The sequence below is a fragment of the Schistocerca serialis genome, chromosome 3, assembly GCF_023864345.2.
Source record: "Schistocerca serialis cubense isolate TAMUIC-IGC-003099 chromosome 3, iqSchSeri2.2, whole genome shotgun sequence".
Classification (NCBI taxonomy): Eukaryota; Metazoa; Arthropoda; class Insecta; order Orthoptera; family Acrididae; genus Schistocerca; species Schistocerca serialis.
In genome coordinates, this window is record NC_064640.1 from 707,008,034 (window position 1) to 707,017,560 (window position 9,527).

The following is a 9,527-nucleotide window of genomic DNA, read 5'->3' on the forward strand; positions in this document are numbered from 1 at the left end:
GTCGGTGTTCGTCAGGGGGCGTCGGGCAGCACAGCTCTGCTCACCTCGCCGTCTCGGAAGCAACTCTATCTAACTTCTCCTTACTACAATTTACCGAAGTTGGTTTGAAAAAAACTATCTGGCTGTGTTTTCATCTGACCAATCAGGGTCTCAATGTTAAGCTTAAGCTCCGCCTATCAAAAATTCTGTCTATCCAATGAGAAACGTTATACTTTTCGTGGTGGGGCAATGTTTTTAAAGTTTGCAATGTAACAGAGACGCGAAAAAGTCTCAGGCTAAAACTTGCAGCTGGTGTGGTCCTTTTAGTATTATCGTAAGATATATACTGTTCTTCTGGAGGGCTCTATTTTTTAACATGGGATGGGGGCTGGTCCTGACGTAACAGAGACGCGAAAAAGTCTCACACTAAAACTTGCGGGTGGTGTGGCCCTTTTTGTGTTATCGTAAGATCTATACTGTTCTTCTGGAGGGCTCTAGCTTTTAACATGGGCTGGGGGGTGGTCCTGACGTAACAGAGACGCGAAAAAGTCTCACGCTAAAACTTGCGGCTGGGGTGTGGTCCTAGCGGTTAGCTGGCGACGTGGGTGTCCGTCCCTTATCGTAGGGCCTTCCAGCTTAACACGGTTATGCTCTCGGTTTCTGTTCTCGTTTCTCCCCTCGGAACTGCGTCTGTCTCACGGTGGGAAGGTATGACATGCATTTAGGCATTCTTGTGTTAGTCTATGGTATTCCATTTGCTCACTCGTTGCTCGTATTACTTTGGTTAATTTAATGTCACGATTTATTCGGAGCTATGTGAAATACTACTGGATTTGCTTATCATGTCAGGGTTTTCATGGAAGGTGTTGGATTTGCCTGACACCTTACACAGATACTACATTAAGATGAAAAACGTCATGAGATAGCGATATGCACATACACGGATGGCGGTAGTGTCACAGAAACCAAGTATGAAAGAGCAACGCATTGGCGGATCTGTCATTTGTACCCGTGTGGTTCATGTAAAAAGGTTTACCCCATGACTGTGGCCGCACGACGGAAAATTAACAAATTTTGACGCGGAATGGCAGTTGGAGCTAGACGGATTGGGTATTCCGTTTCGGAAACCGTTCCGGAGTTCAATATTCCGAGATTCACAGTGTCAGGGGTGTGCTGGGAATATCAGATTTCGGGCATTATCTCTCACCACTGCCAACATTGTGGCCGACGGACTTCACTTAACGACCTATAGCAGCGGCGTTTGTTTAGAGTTGTCAGTGTTAACAGACAAACAACACTGCATGAAATAACAGCAGAAATCAATGTGGGATGTACGACGAACGTATCCATTAGGACAGTGCGGCGAAATTTGCGTTAATGGGCTATGGCAGCAGACGCCCGACGCGGGTGCCATTGTTAATAGCCACGAAATCGCCTCCAGCGCCTCTCCTAGGCTCGCGACGATATCGGTTGGACCCTAGACGAGTGCAAAATTATAACCTGGTCAGATGAGCCAAGATTTCAGCTGGTAAGAACTGATGGTAGGTTCGAGTGTGGCGCAGACTCCACGAAGCCATAGACCCAAATTGTCAACAAGGCATGTACAAGCTGGTGGGGTTCCATAGTGATCTGCGCTGTGTTTACATGGAATGAACTGAGTCCTCTGGTCCAACTGAACCGACCATTGCGTGGAAACGGTTATGTTCGGCTTCTTGGAGACATCTTGTAGCCATTCATGGACTTCATGTTCCCACAAAATTATGGAATTTTTATGGATGAGAATACGCCATGTCACTGGGCCACGGATTTTCGTGACTGGTTTGAAGAATATTCCGGATAATTAGAGCGAATGATTTGGTCACCCATATCGCCCGGAATGTATACCATCGAACATTTATGGGACATAATCAGGAGGTCAATTCGTGCACATATTCCTGCAGCGACAACACTTTCGCAATTATGGACGGCTATAGAGTCAGCATGATTCAGTATTTCTGCACCGAACTTCAAACGACTTGTTGAGTGCATGCTACATCGAAATGGTGAACTATTCCGGGCAAAAAAAGGTCGACACGATATTAGGACGTATCCCATGACTTTTGTCATCCCAGTGTAGAGTGGGTGTGGTAAGACTCCTACAATTACTATCTGATAGCATATGGTACGCTAGAGCAGAGATAATAACATTTCAGTAGGCCATACACAATGCACTATGTGGAAAATTGAGTCCTATATAGTTACACCACGAAAAAATTCCTCGCTAGCCTATAGAAGGCCCAGAAGGAATTGGAACACGTAACTGAACCAAAGGGGCAGAGCTTGTCCTTTTTCCGTCATGTTGCAACGATAGACAAAACCCAGCTCAATATACTAGTTCGGTTTCCAGTGGCAAGTATCAGTACATAGCACGAACGTTCCATATTTCGTCCGTACCAAACGAAGTGGGAAGCTCTTGGGAAGTACGTACAGATAAAAACACAAGGGATGATGTTGATTACTAAATAAAGGGAAATTACATGTTAGTGCCAGCGGAGCAACTCCGGCGTTGTTAGAGAGAGTGCATTATAATATGCTCATCCCATGTGGTTCAGATAGACTCAAATTAATGTGAAATACAGTTTCCTCTACGGAAAACAGGAGCAGGGGGATACCCACGGAATATCCTAGCGCTGCACCCTTATCTCCAAGGGGCCGGCATACGTTGGAACTGTTTCATGTTCATCCAGGAAGTCCCCATCATAAATTGCCATGACTGGTGGCGACCCAAAGGAAAGATGAGACTAGAACTACGAAGTAGTAAGTTACTAACTAATGATACAACTTGTGACATCTAGGGCGCAGATTTTCATCGTCCAGCTGCTATCACTGGGAGAACTATCGTGAATGTGACAGAGCCATATTTTATTGGATGCGTCGTGAGATCAACGCAAAAAGGACACATTATTATGTGATAGATGGTCCAAACGTACAGCAATACTGTGATGAACAATGCAGTAAAGTCATGACAATAATTAGTTCTTTTTCTGGTGCCACTGTGTTTCTGACTACTTTGCGTAACATGTATCCACTTTGGATGGAAAACTGTCCGACCACTGGAGCTCCCAGTGCATCAATTACCATCAGACCGAGTTAATATTAGAAAATGGCCATTAATTTAATAAGCAGACAATTCTCAAAGTGGTTCACGATGAACTAGAGTAACGAGTATTGGAGAATATTGTACACGCAGCTTAAACCTTGAAACGTGTTGTGACATTTTTCCAAAAATATACATTCCTGGAAATTGAAATAAGAACACCGTGAATTCATTGTCCCAGGAAGGGGAAACTTTATTGACACATTCCTGGGGTCAGATACATCACATGATCACACTGACAGAACCACAGGCACATAGACACAGGCAACAGAGCATGCACAATGTCGGCACTAGTACAGTGTATATCCACCTTTCGCAGCAATGCAGGCTGCTATTCTCCCATGGAGACGATCGTAGAGATGCTGGATGTAGTCCTGTGGAACGGCTTGCCATGCCATTTCCACCTGGCGCCTCAGTTGGACCAGCGTTCGTGCTGGACGTGCAGACCGCGTGAGACGACGCTTCATCCAGTCCCAAACATGCTCAGTGGGGGACAGATCCGGAGATCTTGCTGGCCAGGGTAGTTGACTTACACCTTCTAGAGCACGTTGGCTGGCACGGGATACATGCGGACGTGCATTGTCCTGTTGGAACAGCAAGTTCCCTTGCCGGTCTAGGAATGGTAGAACGATGGGTTCGATGACGGTTTGGATGTACCGTGCACTATTCAGTGTCCCCTCGACGATCACCAGTGGTGTACGGCCAGTGTAGGAGATCGCTCCCCACACCATGATGCCAGGTGTTGGCCCTGTGTGCCTCGGTCGTATGCAGTCCTGATTGTGGCGCTCACCTGCACGGTGCCAAACACGCATACGACCATCATTGGCACCAAGGCAGAAGCGACTCTCATCGCTGAAGACGACACGTCTCCATTCGTCCCTCCATTCACGCCTGTCGCGACACCACTGGAGGCGGGCTGCACGATGTTGGGGCGTGAGCGGAAGACGGCCTAACGATGTGCGGGACCGTAGCCCAGCTTCATGGAGACGGTTGCGAATGGTCCTCGCCGATACCCCAGGAGTAACAGTGTCCCTAATTTGCTGGGAAGTGGCGGTGCGGTCCCCTACGGCACTGCGTAGGATCCTACGATCTTGGCGTGCATCCGTGCGTCGCTGCGGTCCGGTCCCAGGTCGACGGGCACGTGCACCTTCCGCCGACCACTGGCGACAACATCGATGTACTGTGGAGACCTCACGCCCCACGTGTTGAGCAATTCGGCGGTACGTCCACCCGGCCTCCCGCATGCCCACTATACGCCCTCGCTCAAAGTCCGTCAACTGCACATACGGTTCACGTCCACGCTGTCGCGGCATGCTACCAGTGTTAAAGACTGCGATGGAGCTCCGTATGCCACGGCAAACTGACTGACACTGATGGCGGCGGTGCACAAATGCTGCGCAGCTAGCGCCATTCGACGGCCAACACCGCGGTTCCTGGTGTGTCCGCTGTGCCGTGCGTGTGATCATTGCTTGTACAGCCCTCTCGCAGTGTCCGGAGCAAGTATGGTGGGTCTGACACACCGGTGTCAATGTGTTCTTTTTTCCATTTCCAGGAGTGTAGATGGACGACAATCCGGTAGATCGTATTTCCTTGAGGGGAGAGTTACATTGCGCCACGATTCGTCCTGGTATATCAAATAGTCTTGCGACCGAATCAGCAAAACGACGTCATAAAGAGGGTATCACAAGACGCATCTGGAAGTAGGTGCCTTGGTGCAAGAACGCCCATTCAGCACGCAAAAAAGAAAGAGCCGAGATTAGTGCTCCATCGACATTGGCGTCATTAGAGATGCCGCACAAGTTCGGATTAGGGAGGGATGGGAAGGATTTCGACTGTGCCCTTTCATAGGAACCATCCCGGTATTTGCCTTAAGTAATTAAGAGAAAGCATGGAAAGCCTAAATCAGAATGGCAAGATGCGGATTTGAATCATCGTCCTACCAAATGTGAGTCCAGTGTGCTAATTACTGCACTACCTGTCTCAATTCCAGCATGCAAGAATAAGTATTCATTAGCTAACAGTGCAGAGGACGCCATCCAGCGCCTCTGAAAGTAGGCAATGACAGGGCGAGAAAGCTGGGATAAGTGATGTCATGATTACCAAACAATTACGCCTGGCATCTCAGACCTGTTTTAACTTAGCTACCACCTGGGTGTTCAGCTGGCACCGCCGGAGCAGGGAACAGGGTTGCTGTATATCGCCCTGTGTGGGCATCCGCCGTCACCATGTGTGGGCACACGCCACCGACGTCATCCATCGTGGGGATCGTAGTTTCATCTTGCATGCCTGCAACAGGTTAAAAACAGTGTGCTTTCCTTCTGGTGGGCTGCTGCTGACATCGGCATCCTTCAGCGGGCGTGGCCGCTCACGTCTCGGAGGCAATTCACTGTCTTTCCAGCTCTGTCTCTCCTACTATAATTATTAAGGAACAAAAGGACTAATATTCAACCAGCATTGTTTTCACGGTGGTTCGCCGACTGACACTTGTCACCACTCTATTGCAGCGACGCCCTTGGAAGTGAAGTGCCCTTTATCCTGACCTATCACAGCCAGCTTCACATGCCATGCCAGATCTGAAAAATGTATACATCACGAATTATATGATTCAGATCTTTAATTCTGTTGTTGTGGTCTTCAGTCCAAAAACTGGTTTGAGGCAGCTCTCCATGCTACTCTATCCTGTGCAAGCCTCTTCATCTCCGAGTAACTAGTGCAACCTACATCCTCCTGAATCTGCTTACTGTATTCATCTCTTAGTCTCCCTCTATGATTTTTACCCCAAACGCTTCCTTTCAGTATTAAGTTGGTCATCCCTTGATGCCTCAGACTGTGTCCTACCAACCGATCCTTTCTTCTAGTCTGGTTGTACCACAAGTTTCTCTTCTCCACAATTCTATTCAGTACTTTCTCATTAGTTACGTGATCTACCAATCTAATCTTCAACATTTTTCTGTAGCACCACATTTCAAAAGCTTCTATTCTCTTCTCGTCTATACTGTTTATCGTCCATATTTCACTTCCATACATGGCTACACTCCATACAAGTACTTTCAGAAAGGACTTCGTGACACTTAAATCTATTATACACGATGTTAACAAATTTCTGTTCTTCAGCAATGCTTTTCTTGTCATTGTCAGTCTGCATTTTATATCTTCTCTACTTCGACCATCATCAGTTATTTTGCTTTCCAAATACAAAAACTCATGTACTGCACTACTAGCCATTAAAATTGCTACACCAAGAAGAAATGCAGATGATAAACGGGTATTCATTGGACAAATATATTATACTAGAACTGACATGTGATTACATTTTCACGCAATTTGGGTGCATAGATTCTGAGAAATCAGTACCCAGAACAACCACCTCTGGCCGTTATAACGGACTTGATACGCCTGGGCATTGAGTCAAACAGAGCTTGGATGGCGTGTACAGGTACAGCTGCCCATGCAGCTTCAACACGATACCACACTTCATCAAGAGTAGTGACTGGCCTACTGTGACGAGCCAGTTGCTCGGCCACCATTGACCAGACGTTTTCAGTTGGTGAGAGATCTGGAGAATGTGCTGGCCAGGGCAGCAGTCGAACATTTTCTGTATCCAGAAAGGCCAGTACAGGACCTGCAACATGCGGTCGTGCATTATCCTGCTGAAATATAGAGTTTCGCAGGGATCGAATGAAGGTTAGAGCCACGGGTCGTAACTCATCTGAAATGTAACGTCCATTGTTGCAAGTGCCGTCAATGCGAACAAGAGGTGACCGAGACGTGTAACCAATGGCACTCCATACCATCACGCCAGGTGATACACCAGTATGGGGATGACGAATACACGCTTCCAATGTGCGTTCACAGTGATATCGCCAAACACGGATGCGACCATCATGATGCTGTAAACAGAACCTGGAATCATCCGAAAAAATGAAGTTTTACCATTCGTGCACCCAGGTTCGTCGTTGAGTACACCATCGCAGGAGCTCCTGTCTGTGAAGCAGCGCCAAGGGTAACCGCAGCGGTGGTCTCCGAACTGATAGTCCATGCTACTGCAAACGTCGTCGAACTGTTCGTGCAGATGGTTGTTTTCTTGCAAACGTCCCCATCTGTTGACTCAGGGATCGAGACATGGCTGCACGATCCGTTACAGCCATGCGGATAAGTGCCTGCCATCTCGACTGCTAGTGATACGAGGCCGTTGCGATCCAGCATGGCGTTCCGTATTACCCTCCTGACCCGCCGATTCCATATTCTGCTAACAGTCATTGGATCTCGTGCAGCAATGTCGCGATACGATAAACCACAATTGCGATAGGCTACAATCCGACCTTTATCAAAGGCGGAAACGTGATGGTACATATTTCTCCTCCTTACACAAGGCATCACAACAACGTTTCACCAGGCAACGCCGGTCAACTGTGTAATATTGCTACAAGAATTTGCTATGCTGTAATCGGGTGCTAATAGTAGAATAAAAGCGGGTTAAAAGCCGTGATCTGCCTGGGGACGTTAACTGTGGATTACTGGGCAACTGTTTCATCAGATATTTAGTCTAGGTTTACCAAGCAAACTAACATTAATGATAATCTTTTAATAGTAATACAAAACCGGTAATATATATATATATATATATATATATATATATATATATATATATATATATATATATATATATAAAGAGAATTTAAATAAAAAGAAAGAAATCAGTTTATATTTGGAAATTTATTTTAAGATTGTTCATTGAAATTTCAGCATATTATACGTGAGTTATAACTGAGCTGGTGCCTTATTTACGATTGAAAAATGTGAGATTGTAATCTTACGGAACACATAAAATATGGAGCCAAGATTGGGAGACTGCATACGACACTGCATTCATAAAATAACTCACGAAGAACATTGAAACATAAGCAAGAAGAAATTAACCACAACCAACAGATTCAGTTTTTACCCAAAGAAATTATGTTCATACCACAATCCTGTCCGTCATGTAATTACCACACACTGGTATACTAAATTCATATTAACTCTTTGTGAAGTCTTCGCAAAAAGAATAGCTGAGGGCTACTTTGATGATTACACCACATGCTCCACGTGGTCAACTTGGTTTACACAAAGCGTACAACTCCACAATAATTTTGATAATTAAAATACATTAGATCGAAAAGCAATTGATGAAAGCAAAACCTTGAACTGGTTACTAACGTCTTACTATTAACCTGATGGGTCAAACAGTTATATAAGCACGTGGTACTGGTCTCGCAAAGTACACTCCACGTGGGTTGAACATAAAGAAAAGCATAAAGAAAAGTTGCTATATTGTAAAATATTGTCAAGACGAGACGTTATAATCACACAAGCATTCACATTTAAGATTGATGAACTTAGTTAGAGTTACTGACCAACACGTGGTTCCACTTTACTCACAAAGTAGTAACAAAGCAACAACCGGAAAATAATATGAACTTCACACGAGAATTACACTACGCTGCAATTTAAGATAACCTTAGATATTTTAGAGCTAAACCCGAAATAAAGATGATTAAATTTTCAGTTAGGCTGAACTTAACAAATCCATTGTCCTATGGACTTAGCAGACACGAGCTTAGCCGGAGATCTTACCACTTCAGACGCTCGCCACCGCCAGACTGCAAATGCCTACTGCCGAGCGTGTTTCCTGAGGGTGGCTCACAAAGACAAACGGAAGGGGCCAGAGGGGCAGCTTCCTATACCAACATGACAACGGACGGACAGAACCATACTAAGGATAGAAACCTCTCTGCTTTAAGAAAGCGTAGCTACCTGTTCCGACGTTGGTCCTACTGTTCTCTAGCAGACAGCCTTGTCTGCTACCCTCAAGCATGCAACTACAAATACATTTGCTCATTCATACTCTCACACAGAAGGGAAGGGGGATGACAGTATCTTATCATATACAGTATATAACAGAAAGCGGATGTAGGTTCCGTATGAGACTGTGTGACATGAATTACATATAAACTGTGTTTTAAAGTGTAGTAGTGTGACAGATCGTTCTTGATTACGTGTAAAGGTAACACGTTCCACTACTCAGTCTCCTCCCAGATAGTCAGAAACGCCACAGTAAATTTAGACGAGGAATTTATTCCATAAATGACAACAGATTTAAGAAATCAAACATGAAAGGAATCCAACAGAGACCTTTCATAACCCCAACGCTCCGGGAAAAGACTGTGCAGGGAATTTTCTGGCCATGCTAGGACATTCCCAAGCAGGCTTCTCACACCCTCCTTAAACCAAAAGTGTAAAGAAAAGGCAAAAGGTCACCAGCTACTTGCTAAAACACAATAATTTCAACAAATCTTTAAAATCTACTAATTTCAAACAGAAAAAAAGAACACAATCTGTGACACCTATTTAAAAGATAGTGTAGACCTAA